Source organism: Callorhinus ursinus, unplaced genomic scaffold (assembly GCF_003265705.2).
Source record: "Callorhinus ursinus isolate GAN/ISIS: 27379988/994484 unplaced genomic scaffold, GSC_fseal_2.0 scaffold15, whole genome shotgun sequence".
Taxonomy (NCBI): domain Eukaryota; kingdom Metazoa; phylum Chordata; class Mammalia; order Carnivora; family Otariidae; genus Callorhinus; species Callorhinus ursinus.
In genome coordinates, this window is record NW_027397077.1 from 37,006,176 (window position 1) to 37,024,194 (window position 18,019).

The following is an 18,019-nucleotide window of genomic DNA, read 5'->3' on the forward strand; positions in this document are numbered from 1 at the left end:
TACAGGAAATGGACTCCATTTTTTACCTCTTTTTTTTATTTTAAAGATTTTATTTATTTATTTGAGAGAGAGAGAATGAGAGATAGAGAGCACGAGAGGGAAGAGGGTCAGAGGGAGCAGCAGACTCCCCATTGAGCAGGGAGCCTGATGTGGGACTCGATCCCGGGACTCCAGGATCATGACCTGAGCTGAAGGCAGTCGCTTAACCAACTGAGCCACCCAGGCGCCCTTTTTTTGACCTCTTTAACTCAAGGTTATATCTTTGAGATTTATACCTGTTGTTTCATGTTGCAATACTTTGTTCTGTTTCATTGCCATATAATATTCCATTGTTTGAATTTTACAGTTTACCTATTCTACAGTTTCTGAACATTTGGGTTGTTTTTCCCTATTTGTGTATTAGGAAGAGTCCTGTAAAAAACATTCTTGGACATGTCAAAAAATGTACTTGGGGTTATAGGAAGGAAGGAAGAAAATCCTTCCTATATATAGGAAGGAAGAAAATTCAAACTAACAAAATATGGAAAATGTATTGTTCACTTAAGGGAAAAAGTTCAGATGTGGGACAGAAGTCAGACCTCATTTGCTCAGGCCTCCTGCCCTATTTTCCTGAATCAGCCACCACTCCTTGCTGTGGCTGGGGCATGTCGAAGCCTCATGTAGTATTGAAGTTCAGAGAAGGAGAGATGATCTCTTCCAGGGGTTCTCTAATAGAAGCAAAGATATCTCTTTTTCAGTGCCCTGAGCAATAATTTATAATGTTTTACTGGCCAATAATGGGTTACCTGCCAATTATTTCACCAATCCCTTTAGCCAAGAACGTTTCATGAAAGTGATTGGCTTAGCCCTGCATTATTGAGTTCATCAGTGACAAAGGGTAAAAGGGTCCCCTGCACCTAATCAGGTCTGGAGGTTAGATCAGCACTCCCTGAAGCACATGGGCTACCTCATCGTAGAGGATGGACACACACATGAAAATGCTGAGAAATGGGGGCTGGCTGGGCAAAGAACCACCATAGAGATAGGAAGAAGGTCTTGTCCTAGTCTTAGAGGTGTTCTTGACTGCACCGAACGTCACATCCTCACTTCTCCGTTGTGAGTGCTGGACAGTCTGTTGCTTTTTAACAGACATGGAAAAATACTGGACCCAACACTACATTAATGGTAGAGCGGAGTTTTTTTCCCTCCATTTGGGAATGAATGTATTAATAATGGCTCATTTTAAAAATAGCTTTGTAAGAGGAAAAAGATGCGCAATTTATGTTCTAGGTCAATATGTTGGAGATTTCCGAACTGTTTTTCATTTGTAAATAAGTAATTCAGTGAAAACTAAAAAGGTTTGGCTCCAAATAAGTAAATAATTGATAATCATCTTGCTTTCTGGGTGATTTATTTAAGCATTATCTCTAAAAATAAATATGGAGAAAGGATAGCAGTGTGGAAGAGTGCCTATGCTTTTTACATTCAAATTGAATCATATTCTTATGAGGACTAAGGTTTTAGACTCCCAAATATGTTGCTTATCTTTATTTATTTATTTATTTATTTATTTATTTTTTACAGTGTAAGACAGCTTTCCCCCAACATCATGTTATGCCTTTGTAAGTTAACATAAATGTTCTGCTGAATTGGATGAATTGGTTTGGGTTTTCAGAATCATGTTTTTAAAATAATAATAATTTCAAAGAAGCTGAAGATCTGGGGACTCTTGCATTATGGATATGCATTTAGATTTAATTTCACCATTTTCTTATAACTTTGAATTAATAAATTGGAAAGATCTTTAGATAGGACCATAAAGCTGTTCACTTCAACTCCATAGCTTGGTCAGCCAAGTAACACATACCCCTGGTGGCACCAGGAAATGGAAAGTCTGCCTTTCAGGGCTGTCCTTGGTTCAGAGGCACATAATTCACCCAGAATCACACACGAAGCAGGATTGTCAAACCATGCTATTCTTATTTAATAGTCTTACATCGTGTTTTCCATTAAAAATTGCTTTCCAATATCAAGACTCATTGACTTTAATATTCTGTGAGAAGGTAAATCTTTATTTGAAGATGGATTCGATATTTGGAAATAAAACAAAGCCATTCAGAACAGTGGCAGGTTACTTATGTGAATATGGTGACCCATTATGTGGAGGTAGGGAAGGCAAAAGCAAGCTATGAGTATGGAGTGATAATAGTAATTTTCACTTGCTGCTGATAAACTGGCCAAGAAGATGATTTTTTAAAAAAATAAATATGTGTTGATAATCTGCTCATTTGTACCAGACTGAAGAAAGATTCATTTGAAAAGCCTTAACTTTGATGTTTACTCAAACACCCTGGCAAAATAAATTAGGAATGAATAGAAGTGTGCTGTTTGTCTTTAAACCATTCTTGAATTTCCCTAGGGTAAGTGTATTGGACGTGACTGTCTTTGTTCATGACATTGTATTAGTACTCTAGTTCTAAGGCAGACATGCACCGAAGTCTTAAAATAAAGAGAGGAGACTCTTAAATGGTGAGTAGGGAAGGAAATACACTTAGTTCTATGTGTCTCAGTCCTTTTGCTTTTATTTTCTTTCTCTCTTTTTCACTGCCTCCTCCTGGCCACTTCTTTGCTCATTAGATCTCTCATTAGAAGGCAGATAGGGAAATCAAAAGGTAATGAAACTTAAATCTGCTAATTTTGCAACTTGTTAGCAGCTTCTATTAAATGTTCAGTGGGAGAAAAAGCTATCATTATTAGCTAAAAGGAAGTTTAGGGATAATCTATGGAATTTATTTATCTGTTACTAATTCATTAATAATTGATCATTAAATTAAGCCAGCCAATTTATTGCACAACTAAATTATAGCAAATGTGCTTTTGCTTTGCCCACAGTTAAAAATTTTTACTGGAAAAGAAATCAAGTATTATATATTTAATAAAACTCAAGTTTAATAAAGCAAGGTCCATGAGCTCACAAAGCCAGCCTCCTTTATTCTCTGAGATGTATAACAACGCTAATATTGGCTACATTGAATCATCTTGGACAAAGCAAAAATAACCCTGTTGTTTCTGAGGTGCAAGACAGGAGAGTCTATCTATATATCTGCTAAACCTTGGCAAGAAAAGCAAAAGGAGAGATAGCATCTGAGAGAATTTGGAGGTGTTGGTAGCTTTTGAGGCCCAGCTTGTGATAGTGTGACTCTAATTGGTTTAAAGAACAGGTGATGTAAAGGAAATTTTAAGCCACTTCAGCCTTCTTTTATCATTAGAAGTGCTCTCCTGGATGCTCACTTCCAAACAACTGGCTTTGTGATAGGACCGGGAACGCAGGTGCTGGGGGATGCTCGAGTGGAGGGAGCATCAGGGAAGGTTTGGGGTTAAAAATATGGACAAGATATACACGTGAAAAATGAAGTCGGGGTTTTGGTTAAAAATAATTTGCACATGGACTGTTTGGATGGAGAGAAGGTAACAGCAATGAAGAAAGCTAGCGTGAGAAATTAAATGTATCCTGGAAGAGAAATAGGGGAAAATACAAAGGAACAGAAGGTTTGCTGGGGAGCATGCCGAGCATGAAGGCACACACTTGGCCTTGTTCAGATGAGCCGCTGTGACCTCCACTTCCGAACAGCTGTGTCTGTACCAGAGACACCAGAAGAGCGTTTCTCGAGCTTGGGTTGGACTTTGGAATTACCTCAGGAGTTTGAAAGTGTGCTGATGTCTCCATCCCACTCCAAGAGATTCTAATTGAACTGGTCTGGGATGGGGCTTATACATTTGGCAACCCTATTGTACGGTCCCCCTTAGCCGACCAGGGCTCTGGAATAGGAAGATGTCATTTAATGCCATCTTCTCTCATGGGGCTTCCTTCTCATCTGCAGGCTCACTTTTTATATCTTGCCCATCGCCCTCTCCCCTCTGCATACATAGTCTCAGCCACAACAGAAATCTAGAGAAACTGATAAAATATCCTGACACTTCAGCTGTAGAAGCAAATTCTTTATAGCAGCGTCTCCATCAGCGGAGGTTTCTATGTCAAAGTGAGGATCTCCTCTCCTTGTCTTCAGCTTTGGGCACTAAATGTGTAGGATGTTAAAATCTGTAAGAGGAAACAGTAGAGTTACAGTAGATATTTAACATTTTAACGATACTCCTAGCATACATTTCAGAACATGTTGCTATCTTTTGCAAATCATCCTGGCTCTGCTGTATCTGTTCAAAAACGTGATGAAAATGGCACATTTTATCTTTCAGATGCCTCTGCAATTATTACCATGAAAATGGGATTTATTTATTCAAACCCGTTTCTTTTTTTTCTATGTTATGTTAATCACCATACATTACATCATTAGTTTTTGATGTAGTGTTCCATGATTCATTGTTTGTGTATAACACCCAGTGCTCCATTCAGTAAGTACCCTCTTTAATACCCATCACCAGGTTAACCCATCCCCCCAACCCCCTCCCCTCTAGAACCCTCAGTTTGTCTCTCAGAGTCCATTGTCTCTTATGGTTCGTCTCCCCCTCTGGTTCCCCCCCTTCATTTTTCCCTTCCTACTATCTTCTTCTTCTTCTTCTTTTTTTTTTTTAACATATAATGTATTATTTGTTTCAGAGGTACAGGTCTGTGATTCAACCTGTTTCTTTTTTTTAAAGAAATGGCTGGAGCACAAAGGAGAAATGTTATTAAATAGGTCATTTAGAGATCCTGGGCCTTCTATATTTAGTACAGCTGCTTTAAACCCAACTTTGGCAGGAGAAATCAAGAAGGCACTTTGGAAAGGCATGAGTACTTTTGACAACAGCATATTCAGCCACAGTTGCTCCTCACAATCAGAGAAGATAAACATTTCACCCCCCTCCCCATTTGATCTCTCTCTCTAAAGATTCATTCATTCATTCGTTCGTTCATTCATTCATTTTTTTTTTCTTCTTTTTCAAATGGCAGTGATACTGGAAGAGAGAACAAAGCAGACACAGCCCTAGGCCTCACTAGGTTTGATGCCTTCCTTAGTGCTGATGCCGTGACACAGACAGTGTGCATTCAGTTGTGATAGGCTGGAGCTGCAGGATGTCCAGAGGTACAGTTCTCACATTGGTATTGCTGGCTTGTACTTGCTAGTGTGTGACCTTGGGCAAGTTTTACTGAGCTGCTTTCAGCCTCAGTTTTCTCATCTGTGAGATACAGATTTATTTGCCAAATCTGCCTTCGCAGCTTCTGTGTGTTGGGCATGGTGCCAGGTGATGGAGCTACAGAAGGGCAGAGACAGGAGGGAGCCTCGTTAATGGGGCGTATTTTTTACATAGCACCCTCTACAATAAACACTAGTGGTCATTGTTTTGTTCTTATAGGACTGTACTGGGTTCTGCAAGGGATTCCAAAAGAGGATGATTATGAATATACCCGACTTATAAAACACATTTTTATTTTATTTGGCTTAACCAAATTTATGGCATCACTTCCTAGGGCTCTGCAGTTTGTCTTTGTTAGCAGCACCCAGGAATCTGGGTGTAAAAGCAGAGATGATAAATATTTAACATGATTCTGGACAGAATTTTTCCAGGAGGATGTGATAGGTAAGAGATGAAGTGATTCAGGGTTCAGCAGGAGCATGGTTAGATGTAGCTTCCACAAGGTCAGGTATCTTGTCTTTGCTATTTACTGCTATATTCTTGGGGATGAGTACTGCAAACAGTAGGAAATCAAGAATTAGTTGAATGAATAAATGAATCGAGGGAGGGATCTAAGTTGGCAAGATGAAGGAATAAGGACATGAGAAGAGGGAGAAGAAATAGGGAGGTGAAACCTCCAGAAACAGTGTGCTTTGAGTGAGGGAGTGTGAGAGCTGGAATGACAGAAGGTCATTGCCAGAGAGCCAGGCATTTGATTTAAAGCTTTAAAAGATGGCGCAATTCAGAAAAGTGTCAAGAGCCAGGTAGAGACTATCCTGTGGCAGGTAGAGCTAATGTGGAATATACAGGGGAAACAAAGGCAACTGAGGAACTGTCTGTTGACTTTGGAGTTCAAAGGCCTGTGGAAATCAGCCAAGAGCTAGAGGGTAAGATTAAAGAAAAGTGTGACCCCAAAGCCAGGTGTTGAGAGTGGTACTATGGGGCAACACATGAGGTTAGTAAGAGTAGAGGAAGGTGTAGCTGGCAGAGATGGACCTGGAAAGATACTTTTTCTATTTAATTTTTATAGGGGCATAGAGGAGCAATGGTTTGAACTTGGCAGGGGAGATCTGTATCTTACCTCTCAGGAACAAAGGGCAGAGGAGTGGAGATGGGAAGTGAAAAGACCCAGCCAATAAAACTTTTAAGCACGGTGGACTCAAAACTTGTACTAATTCATTACCATCTTTGCAGAGAGGATACTTGAAGCATGATAATTAAGTGTTTCCTTTCAGTCTACTTAGGAGCCTAATCTTCATCAGCTGTTCACAGTCTGATCACATAAAATGCCTCTTTGCATTCAACTATTGCCACATTCTTCAAGGTAATTGGAAGTGGCTTGGGTGCTGAGTCAAGGAATCCTAGCTAAGGAACTTCACACAGAGCTTTTGCTGCACCAGAGCTGGCAAAAGTATTATCAGCTTAAACAAATGAAGGATTTATTCAGTTCTCATCTATTAGCAGCAGTGGCTTCACAGCCATTAGAAATGCAGGGAAGAAGTGCTCTCACCACTTCCTTATAAAACCTGAGCATGCCATTCAGCATATGAATGGGGCTTGGGTATCTTTGGAGGATTTATTATCCTGAAAGTAGAGACTTAATTTTTTTTTTTTTAACTGATAAGCTCTAGGGAGTGCAGGGATGTAGAAGCATAGGACCAGGTGTTACAGAAGGAATGTGTTTTTAAGAACAGAAATGCCGGAAGCACCACAGATGGGATTTTAATGGAAGTTTCCTTCTAATTTAAGATCTTGCTGTCTCCATGATAAAGGTAATAGTCAAGAAAGGTTGTATAAAGGAAATAACCTGAATATCTCAGTATCAAAGTGGAAACTGAGGACAGTGTTCACCATGAAAGATCTCTATGACCACTCTGCCCTCTGCTCACATGCTCTAGGTATATGATGTGAAAACACAAAATGACACAGCAGTGTGGATGATTATGCATATATTGTGTATTGGGTTTTTGAGGAATTACAGTGTTCTGTTTGTGCCTTATAAAATTTAAAATGATGTTACTTCTGGAGGAGGGAATTGGTATGATAAATAACTGTATAAGTAATAAGTAATTAATAAGTAATAAGGAGGCTACACAATATTAGAAGTGGAAACCACTTGATTATTAAATGGAGAAGTTTCTACTCCCTGGTGGTACTAAATCATGTGAAGTGATATCCACCAGTTTTATTCCCAAGTGAAAAGGCAACTCCACAAATAAAAATAGGCCACAAAGTATTTATTATTGTGTTTGTTACTGAGGTTGTCAGCTTTTTTCACATAATGGTATTTATCCTGAGTAAGAAAAAAAAAAAGGTAGACTTTTCTACTTCACCTGAGATTAAAGCGTTGTACCTTTGTTTAAAATATATGTATAATTTGACCACATTTTCTAAAAGGCAAATGCACAAAGATGAATTCTGCATAAACTCCAGTGTAGTTTTGCAAACTGTGGTACGCATCCAGAATATGTGAGGTGCTTGTTACATTTGTAGAATCTCCTTTTTGGACTTCCAAATCAGATGCCTTACAGGTAAGGCCCAGTCTCTCCAGTAATCTGATTCAGGTAGGAAGAGAACCAGACATTGAGAGAAACTACATTTGGGTCATGGTCATCTCAGGTACCTGAGTGAGAGCTCTGTAGCCTTGAAGCCCTACTTGGCAAAGCCTTGCTCTAGTTCTTGCTGGGTAGAATAAGGTAAACCCATCGTCTATTAAGTATCAGCAGATAGAATCTATCTGGGGGATTGGATTGTGTATAAACCTATAGAAAGGGCCAATCATTTCCCAGTATTCCTTCTGTACTTCCAGAAAAAAATTGGCACCCCAAAGGGGAAAAGCCTTCATTGTGCATGTCAACTAGGAATATCTGTAGAAGGCAAGCATAAGCAGAAATTAATTTGTATTTCAGACTTCACATTGGATTTAATAACACAAATTATTAATGCAGAACGTAAGGGAACCAGCTCTCTTCCCTGAACTTTCTGCTGCATTTGACATCGCTGCTTTTATTAAAACTTTCCCACTCTTGCCTTCCCTGACTTGGGAATTTTTCAGTCCCGCTGCTGGCTCTGGGACCACTTTTAGGCTGGCTTTTCTTTTTTTGGCTGGCATTTCTTTCCCAATTAACAAATGTTACTCCCTCAGGCTCAACACTTTCTTTAAATAGGATCAACTGTTAACAGGCCTGCACATCCCCTCCTAAACTACCTTCCCAGTCTTGACTTCACCAAACTCAAAATTCTATACAATTTCCAGTTAAATACCTTGTTTATATGTCAAACCGTGGAATTAATCCACCCCTTCTAAATGAAGCATGGTTTCCCCAACTCCTCTTTGGCTTCTAGCACTTCCTTGGGTCTTCTTTGTTTTTGTTTTTGTGATTTTTTTTTTTTTTTTGCACTGAGATTTAGATCTCCTACTTTTTCATTTACACTAAATGGTAGAAAAACTATAATATCTACTTGTTTTCCCTGATTTCCCTCTCTCTCTCCTTTCAGTTTCCATCTCTTTCTCTCTTCCTATTCATTCACTAAGTATTTACCCATCCGTCCATTCATCCATCCATCCACCTATACAAATACTTATTGTTAGCTATGTGTTGAACATTATGCTAATTTCCAGAGATACAATAAGAGAGAGAGTCATTCCAGCATGTATGGAACATTAATGATTAAAGATTAGTGAAATAATCACACAAATCTGTAATTGCAAACGATCAACATCAGGAAGGAAATGTTCAGAATACTCTAAATCTGTCTGGAGAACCGATCTCATGAGTGTGCAGGAAGGGATGGAGGAGGATATTTCTGAGAAAGATAATTTCCTGCTGAAAGAACAGAGGGGACATATGTGGCTAAAGCTGAGTGGGAGCAAGAAAAGAACATTCTAAAGTTTTATGTTTTTGTTCACGCATTCCTTCATCTGCCAGCTAATAATATTTGAGTGAATACTTGGTGCCTGAGTGTGTACTCAAAACAAGAGATTCTGTGGTAAGCAATACCTTCAACAATTCAACAGATTTTTATCGCTTAACTTTTAGATACCGGCCACTGACAAGGTACTCCATGTTGACAAGATACTCCATTCCTCAAGCACACATGTGTGTTGCTGCAAAGACACACACCTTTCTCTGATGAAGATCTTCCAGAGTCTTCATTGTATAACCAATCCAAACTTTCTAAAAGAGCCTTCTTGGGCTATACCAATCATACCATGATTGATTACCTATTTTTCTTTAAGTAAAGTGAATCAGTTTATGATCCTTCCGGACACATATTAACTCAGTCTTTGTGCTTTGGTACATGACTTGTCTCCTGGTGTATTTCCTTGCCCTGGAAACTTCTCCCTCCAGAACACAGTGTACCTGAGTGAAAGAGCAAAAGCCATGGTGACATATTCAACTGAAATCCTAGCTCAGGCAGTGACTAGTCATGGAACAGTGTGCTAGAGTCTTAACCTCTCTGACCTCTGACTCCATTTTTATCACCAGCAAAAAAAGGAGAAGATAATAAACTTGTCAAGTTATTGTTCATGTTAAGTAGGAGTAAGTACAATGCCCGACACACAGCACATGTCCAGAGAATGATGGTTGGGAGGGGGCAGGTGCAGGTTAAGGAGGCTGCTAGAAGCATCATAGTAGCAATGACTACCACCGCGTTACAAAACTTGGTACAAAACTCTTAACTATTTGGAAGCCTCAGAGTTTCACCATCCTGATTCTGCTCCATTTTTGCAGGTTTACTTCCCCATGTTGCCATTGAGCTCTAAGTAAGATACTTACTAGCCAGTTCTATGAATCCCTGCTCAAGGCAACAAAGACTCCTTTAGATACAGCTCAGTAAGTCAGGAACAAAATTCTTACACCATTCTTTTCTAGAGGGGAAAAAATAAGATATTGTTGTGTCGTCTTGATATGAAAATCGGTTTTGAGCAGTATTATCTAAATACTGCTCTAAAAGATTGATAATAACGGCGCTTTTCTTTTTTCCCAACATCTATAAAATTTAGCACTTATTTATCTCATAGTAACATTATTGGGTAGTGGAAGCATACAACTTTACAGGTGGGAAGGCCCTTGGAGATCACAGGGTTCAGTATCTTCATGTTGCAGATAGAATAAAAATGAAGCCCATGGATGTTAAGCGAGTTGATCACAGTTACTCAAATGCCGTAATACTGTAATAGAAGGTTCCTAAAGTTGGGTTATCTGGGATATAGGTTAAGAGAGATGTGTGTGCAGGTTTACTGGGGAGAACCCTTGGAGACACCTGTGAGGGAGTAGAGGGGGAAGGCAGAAGAAGGCATTGAATTTCCGTGTAGTCACAACAAGGACCTCGAATGATCCCATTGTGGACTCTGGGCTGGGATGGCCCCTTAGAGTTGTCCTGCCTAGAGGTATATAAATACGTTTTTGGGGTGGGCTACCCGTGGGGAGGGTCCATGACCTTGGACAAAGGCAGTTTTAGGAAAGCCATCACCTTCCAACACTCCCAGCATCTGCCAGAATGAGGGCCTTGGTCCCGAGGGGGATCCAGGCAGCTCACTACAGTATTCACCACATAGGATGAGGATAATTTCATAAAAATATCTTCCGGTAAAGGTGGACAAAGAGCCTTATATTTTATTCCTTTTTTTTTTTTTTAAGGTTTTATTTATTTGACAGAGAGCACAAGCAGGGGGAGTGGCAGGAGACGGGAGGCGGGGGGCGGGGAGAAGTTGGCTCCCCGCTGAGCAGGGAGCCCAGTGCAGGGCTGGGAGCCCGATGTGGGGCTCAGTCCTAGGACTGGGATCATGACCGGAGCCTGAGGCAGACGCTTAACCAATTCAGCCACTCAGGCGCCCCTTATATTTGATTCGTTACTAAGTTTCTCATTACTGGGTGGTGTTTCAGTTCCTTATTTTATATAAAAAGTACTATTTGAAGATGTTACATTCACCTGAAAAACATCATCCAAAGTTAGTTTTGGATGTCCATAGAGTCTATGGGAGCTAAGACAGAAGAGGAGGAAAAGAAACTGTATCCAGTGATGAGTCTTGGGGATAAAACCTTACAATTAATAGTATCAAATACTGTTTACACCAAGATTCTGAAGGTCATTTATGGTACCGTACAATAAACGTAGAGGTAAAAAATATACGACTACAAGAAAGTAAGAAAATCATTTTTAGTAACTGCCTGGTAATTGGATTAAAAAACATTGTTTTCCAGATTCCTAATTTAGCAGATAATTGTTGTGCTGCTGTCTGTCCCAGGCAACGTTCTAGGCCCTAGAGAAGATTGAGCTGCAGACAAAATAAAGCCCTGGCTCTTACGCCCTCGTCTCTTGCAGGTCATTCTGTTGTGTTGTCTTAGGTCTTTCCCCCATGTTGTGGATTTCTGTAGGATGCAGTAATGTGACATTTTTCTTTATATCTCTAGTGTCTTCTTGCCTGGCATATAAGTACTTGTTTGTAGAATGAAACAAGTAACAGACTGTTCTACACACGTAGACAAATACTTGAACTTCAAACTTCATACCTCTAAATATTTAATTGCCCCCCCCAAATATTTCATCTTCAGCCAGATTTTGGAAATCTCAAAAATCTTCTTGAGGTGGACTAGAAGGAAAGGAAACTCTGCCAGGTTTGAAAAATGCATACAGGAAAAAAAAAAGTATGATTTGCTAGTCATTGGAAAAAATCATCTTGGCTTTGATTTTGTTGTTGCTGTTCTTATTTTCTCCCCGTTATTCAGCCCCCTACAGACTTTTCCTAAGAAGGTTACCCAGTTTGTAACATTGAATTCTTTTTGTTTTTTTGTAACATTGAATTCTTTTTGTTTTTTTGTAACATTGAATTCTTGATACACTCCAGGATTTTTCTGAGATTAGTGTTTAGAAAGACCTAAAAGCCTTATTTGCAAATAATGATATGTCTCCCATTTAAACCTCTTTCATAGTGAGAAAATATATTTTCTGTGTTTCACGAAACTATGCTTTTGTTATGGCCTTTAAAAAGTGACCTCCACAAAAATGGGCAAATGATTTAACAAAGTGGTAAAATACTTGGTAGCATACATGCATCACTTGGTGGGTTTGCTGAAGAATATATTTCCTTAAGCTTTATCCTCTGAAACTCTTGGAAAATCTGATTACAACCCCTTGTAATCAAGTATTTCTGAGCATTCAAAATTGTTTCACGTCCAAAGTGAAAGCTGTGTTCTGATTTTGATGCTTACTTCATGACTTTGGGCAAACCCCTGAGCTTATCCGTGCCTCAGTTTCCTTCAGTGTTTGAAGTGATATTTCTTTTCTACGCTCATAGGTTTAGTAATGTGCATTTAAAAAAGTAAGTATGCATGAAAGTGTCTTATAAACCTTAAAGGCTAGACAAGTGTCTCTGTGAATGAAGTTTTGAAGGACTGGACATTATGCCTTTTTCTGAGTCACGATCCTTAACACAGCTTTTGGAAAATTAGACAAAGCTCAGCTTTCCCACCAAAAGAATGCTTGGTGTCTCCCCGGTGATCCTTGTCCAAACGTTTCTCTTTGGGAACCCTCCTGGCAAAGATACCCCATGTCAGAGGACAGGAACACGAATTGTCAAATGTTCACTATTTAAAAAGACAATTAGCCCTAGCTCTACATAAAGGTTTTTAAATTTTCTAATCTTTTTAAAATAATAAGGTGTTTTCCCAGGTCTGATTGTGTTTTTATTCCCAAAGGGTTTTAGAAATGCCCTGGGAACTTACCTCTTTCTGCTAGTCCTTTCACTTCAAAGGAACATACCTGATTAAACAGGTGGTTGTATGCCTATACTTTTATAATTTAGAAGCTGAGGAGAGCCAAGGGTGTGAATTTTCTATGAAAAACATGTCTCTGCGTTATAGTCCTGTGTTAATGTAATCATATGAACAATAAAAATACTTGATTGTTAATGGATAGAAAACAATTATATGTATGTGTGTGTGCATGTGTGTACATGTAACACGTCCGTGATAGGCTTTGAGTGCAGAATTTGTAATATATTGTAATTTTTATTTCCTTAGAATAATAAAAGTACACACTAAAATTGATGACAGAATATTTTAATAATGTCTTTGCCAATCCTGTGAAAAGATGAGATTGTCTCAGTTCTACATAATATATAATGATATGAGATTGCTTTAGATGCCTTTTCAAAATTGGAAAATAATCTTTTGTGCCCACATCCTTATATATGCAGATTGCTAATATCAGTGCCCTTGCTGTCCTAAAAATACCTGAAATAGAGGTGCCTGGGGGGTGCAGTGGGTTAAGCCTCCAACTCTTGATTTTGGCTCAAGTCCTGATCTCGGGGCCATGAGACTGAGAACCTCAATGGGCTCTGTGCTCAGCGCTCAGTGTGGAGTCTGCTTAAGACTCTCTATCCCTTTCCCTATGCCCCTTTCCCCTCAAATAAATAAATAAATCTAAAAAAAATAATACCTGAAAAAAATCTGTTCTCTATTACTGCAGAAATTTGCTAGTACATGTTTTTGTATCTCAGGTTTAAAGGGCACATCGGAAAAATGTTTAGGGTTTTGTTTTGTTGCTTTGCATGTGTATGTTGTCCTCTCTGCTGGTTTGCTTTCATTAGACACACAAGTGACCCAACTGACAGCTTTATAGATGGTGTTGGATATGCCAACAAATTTTAGGGTATTTGTGTAAGTGCAAGCATCTATCTTTGATATGTGATTCAGGCATCTCTGTAACCAGCCAAGTGGAAAGATTTCTAGTAATTTATATAATCACATCATTTGGTTTTTGCATCTTGAGAAAGTGGTCCCGTTCTTTAGGCGAGCTGGTGTACCTCTGAGGTCTGCTTGACTGTTGCTGAAATTGAAAGGAAAAAATAAACAAAATGACAAAATGTCTTTCATAACAGAAGGCAGCTAATTTGAGAGAGGAATGAGGGATTATGATGGCCAGATTGAGAAAGGATGTGATGAAATACAAGTGAATTACAAATGGGCCACCAGTGACCTCGATAATGGGATTCAAGCCAATTATAATTTTGCTCCAATGGCAGATTGACTTAAGTGTGTGCTGACTGACCTAATTCCCACTCAACTGGCAGAGTGTAGAGCTGTTATTGTTTTCCTGTGGCTTCCTGGCTGTCCTCTTCACCTTTATTACCTACAATTGATTTTTCCATTCTGGTTCAGATTCTTACTATAGACTTTTTAAATAGTAATGATCATCCAGTCCTAAAATCTGAAGGAAAAAAATTACAAATCACCAAGCCTGTATTACTTTTTATTTATTTAAAAGAAATTTCAATAGTAATGAAGAAAATTGTGAGGAAAACAATAACCCATGGACCTTTCTTTGTTCATGTTTTATTGAGGTTTTCTCATCTACACACATGTGTATATGCTAATTGAAAAAGTAATATGTACACATTATGAAATCATTAAAATTTCTGTAAGAAACTATAAGATACAAATATTTTATAACAAAATTTATATTTAGTATTTGAAATATTTTAAAATTCATAAACTCAAGATAAAATCATTGTTCATGTACACATAGGGGTATGAACAACAGTTGTGAGCCTGTAACAATGGGGGTGTGACTAACACTGTAGCAATTTTATAGCCAAACCTCCAGAAATCCCAGATTATTTCCTTAAGGTATAAATTACTAGCAGTTCAGTTGTTGATTAAAAAATATGTATATGTTGCGGTGCCTGGGTGGCTCAATCAGTTAAGCATCTGCCTTTGGCTCAGGTCATGGTCTCAGGATTCTGAGATCAAGCCCTGAGTGGGGCTCTTGCTCAGCGGGGAGTCTGCTTCTCCCTCTCCCTCTGCCCCTCCACCCCGCTCGTGCTGTCTCCCTCTCTCTCAAATAAATAATAAAATATGGAGGGGGGAAAAGATGGCAGAGGAGCAGAGGACCCTATTCCCAACTAGTCCTTGGAATTGAGCTGGATATCTACTAGACCACTCTGAACACCCACAAAATCAGCCTGAGATGTAAGAAGATAGATCTGGATCTCTACAAACAGAATATCGCAGGTGGTTGGTTTCAAGGTACGAAGTTGGGAGCCCTGATTCTGCAGGCAGGTATCCGAGGATAAACCAAAGGGGGAGGAGCCGAGCCCCTGGGATCCTACACGACCAGTCAGTGATAGCCTCCTGCACTGGGGACCGGGCACAGACTCGCAGACTGGTAGCGATGGGGAAAGGACTTTAGGGCAGCCCCCCCCCCCCCCCCCAAAACCGAAACCAGAGCAGTGGGGCTGCACATGCAAACTGGGGGTGGCTGGTGGTTTTAGAAGCACAAAGGGCAGAGATGTGCCCCGACCTGGAGGCGGGGACTGGGAGCTCTGCTGAGGGCTGCACAACCTAGGAGGCTGCAGTTTATAGCAGCACACACAGAAAAGAGATAGTACGGCTTGGAGAGCTCACTGAAGAACAGACCGTGATCTCTCTGCTCTGAGGCAGAGGGTTGGAAATGGTCTCGTCTGCTCTGACTCTCGGAAGAGACGCAGAAAGCCGCCAAGGAAAGCTGCCAGAGAACAAAATGCCCAAAATATCGGTTTTTGCTGAGCCCATCCCCCACCACAGGGGGCAGGACAGCTTTGCCCAAACAGGTTTGCCTGAGTAACAGTGCAGCAGGCACCTCCCCCAGAAGACAGGCTGGGAAAACAAAAGGCCAGCAACCCTAAGGTCCTTAGAAAACAGGTGCATCTTGCTTGGGTTGTGGTCAGTAATTTGGACTCTATACATTCCCTCAACCACCCCTCAACAGAATGACTAGGAGGAGGAACCCCCAAAAGAGGAAACACTCAGAGACTATGACATGCCACAGATTTACAAATGGATTGAGATATAACCAAGATTTCAGAGATGGAATTCAGGCTAGCAATTATGAAGACAATAGCTAGAATGGAGAAGTTGATTAATGGCAACATACAGTCTCTAAGGGCAGAAATGAAAACTGAATTGGCAGAACTTAAAAATGCTATCAATGAGATCCAATCTAATCTAGATAATCTAACAGCTAGGGTAAGCGAGGCAGAAGAACGAATAAGTGACCTAGAAGACCAATTAATAGACAAAAAAGGAAAAGAGGAGGCCAGGGGAAAAGCAACTCAGAATCCATGAAAATAGAATCAGGGAAATAAGTGACACCCTGAAACATTCCAATGTCAGAATTATTGGAATCCCTGAGGGGGTGGAGAGAGAGAGAGAACTAGAAGATATATTTGAGCAAGTCATAGCTGAGAACTTCCCTAATCTGGGGAATGAAACAAACATTCGTGTCCTAGAGGGAGAGAGGACCCCTCCCAAGATCAAGGAAAACAGGCCAACACCCCAGCATGTAATAGTAAAACTCGCAAATCTTAGAACCAAGGAAACCATCTTAAGGGCAGTTAGGGGGAAGAGATTCCTTATGTACAGAGGGAGGAACATTAGAATAACGTCAGACCTATCCACAGAGACCTGGCAAGCCAGAAAGGCCTGGCAAGACATATTCAGGGTACTAAACAAGAAGAACATGCAGCCGAGAATACTTTATCTGGCAAGGATGTCATTTAGAATGGATGGAGAGATGCAGAGCTTCCAAGACCAGCAGAAACTGAAAGAATATGTGACCACTAAGCCAGCCCTGCAAGAAATCTTAAGGGGGGGTTCTATAAAAGGAGAAAGACCCCAAGAGTGATATACAACAGAAATTTACAGGGACAATCTATAAACACAAGCTCTTCACGGGCAACATGACAATAAATTCATATTTTTCAATAATCACTCTCAATGTGAATGGCCTAAATGCTCTCATAAAACGGCACAGGGTTGCAGATTGGATAAAAAGACAGGACCCATCCATATGCTGTCTACAAGAGACTCAATACATCCAGACTGAAAGTGAAGGGATGGAGATCCATCTTCCATGCCAGTGGACCTCAAAAGAAAGCTGAGGTAAGAATTCTTATATCAGACAAATTAGGTTTTAAGCTAAAGACTGTAGTTAGAGACACAGAAGGACACTATATCACTCTTGAAGGGTCCATTCAACAAGAAGATCTAAGAATTGTAAATATCTATGCCCCCAACATGGGAGCAGCCATCTACATAAGCCAACTGTTAACCAAAATAAAGTCATATTGATAACAATACATTAATTGTAGGAGACCTCAATACTCCACTCTCAGCAACAGACAAATCATCTAAGCAGAAAATCAACAAAGAAACAACAGCTTTGAAAGACACACTGAACCAGATGGACCTCATAGATATATATAGAACATTCCACCCTAAAACAACAGACTACTCATTATTCTCGAGTACACATGGAACTTTCCTCCAGAATAGACCACATACTGGGTCACAAATCAGGTCTGAACCGATACCAAAAGACTGAGATTATTCCCTGTATATTCTCACACCACAGTACTTTAAAACTGGAACTCAATCGTAAGAAAAAATTTGGCAGAAATTCAAACACTTGGAAGCTAAAGACGACTCTGCTCAAGAATGTTTGAGTCAACCAGGAAATCAAAGAAGAACTTTTTTTTAAGATTTTACTTATTTATTTGACAAAGAGATAGAGAGCACAAGTAGGCAGAGTGGCAGGAAGAGGGAGAGGGAGAAGGAGGCTCTCCACTGAGCAGGGAGCTGGACGTGGGGCTTGATCCCAGGACCCTAGGATCATGACCCGAGCCGAAGGCAGCCGCTTAGCCAACTGAGCCACCCAGGTGCCTCTCAAAGAAGAACTTAAACAATTCATGGAAACCAATGAGAATGAAAACACATCAATTTAAAACCTATGGGATACTGCAAAGGTGGTCCTAAGAGGGAAATACATAGCCATCCAAGCCTCACTCAAAAAAAAAAAAAAAAAAAAAAAAAAAAAAAAACCC

At 39.9% G+C, this 18,019-nt stretch overlaps 1 protein-coding gene and 1 pseudogene across 9 annotated transcripts in view; one reads left to right on the plus strand and one right to left on the minus strand.

Moving 5' to 3' along the window:
* The window catches only part of GRM7 (glutamate metabotropic receptor 7), a 914,710-nt gene that overhangs the window by 349,926 nt on the left and 546,765 nt on the right, over positions 1 to 18,019 (plus strand). The window lies entirely within an intron of this gene.
* The window catches only part of LOC141374232 (POU domain, class 5, transcription factor 1-like), a 35,414-nt pseudogene that overhangs the window by 2,077 nt on the left and 15,318 nt on the right, over positions 1 to 18,019 (minus strand).